Genomic DNA, 1,278 nt, shown 5'->3' with positions numbered 1-1,278 from the left:
TTTTCTCCGGTACCAGGAACCGAACTCACGACCTTGCGCTTGCCAGGCAGGCACTTTGCCGCTGAGCTAAATCCCCAGCCCCAAGAACAGAATTATTAAAGAAAATTGTAGTTCATAATTATTAAACAAAATTGGAAACATCCAGGCAGCAATTCCCCAAATTTTTTGAAATGCATCCTCTTTATTCTTCTGGATCCATTTTTTTAATATATCAGGTTTTTTGAAGTCTTTTTGTTTATCAAGCGGACTACAATTAATCATAGCTAATTTATTATACTATATAAACCAAAGTCCAACACAATTGCTGACTGGAAGGAAATTCTGACTAATAAGAATAACCTTGAGATACAGCAGGATGATTTTATTCAGCCAAAAGTCTAGAAATCCAACATTTTCATGAGCCATGGAAATTTAAATGACTAAAATCATGGTTTCCATTGTTCTCTGTTTGGCTATTTATTTGTTTAGTTTTTGTTTTGTTTGAATAATGACCAACACCTACCACTTATAATCACCAAGAATCCTGTAAGACAGTTTGTGTTCTCCCTAAAGACCTCAATTACACTACAGTACACACATGTTCATGTCACTGTGACAACCAGGTCTCAGAAACTGCCTTTCCCCTATGTTAGTTACTGAGTAATCCCTCATGTTAAACATGCTTAGTGCTGATCACAGAGAAAGTCCCAATGATGAGTAAGCCCACGAGTAAATAATAAGTCAGCCACACTGCTAAATATGCCCACTGTACAATACTGAACAAGTACCAGAGTCCACATCACTCTAGATTGAATATAAGAAACACTGCTCTTTCCATTCTATCTGTGGGTCTTTCTCCTCTCCTGGGATACCTGAGAGTTATTAAAGTGCAGACCTACTAAGAGGCCAGCTATGGGGACTTAAAAATGCTCTTTCATTAAATCTGAGACCAGCAAGTGACTGAAATAGCTCCTGAATTCCAGCATGGTTGTCTCAGAGTAGAAGTCATCAGGAGCCATCACAGACCAGAGCACATTGTCCAGTTGTGGGACACGGTCTACCTGGACAGGACTCTCAGCATAAACAGAGTGTATGTTCTAACATGTACATGCAAAGATGTTAATTCGCTGTAGCACCACACACAAAAGCCACAAATTCACCCAAATGTTAAGGAAGAGAATAACAAATAAAATAAAGGGTACCACAAGAATATATATATATATATATACACACATATATATATATATATTCCAAAAAGTTAAATTCTTTAAAGAAATGGAAATTAATCAGGCTGTGGTG

This window comes from Chinchilla lanigera, unplaced genomic scaffold (assembly GCF_000276665.1).
Source record: "Chinchilla lanigera isolate Chin_1 unplaced genomic scaffold, ChiLan1.0 scaffold00059, whole genome shotgun sequence".
NCBI lineage: Eukaryota > Metazoa > Chordata > Mammalia > Rodentia > Chinchillidae > Chinchilla > Chinchilla lanigera.
The sequence above is the reverse complement of the archived record's forward strand: the minus strand, read 5'-3'. Positions refer to the sequence as shown.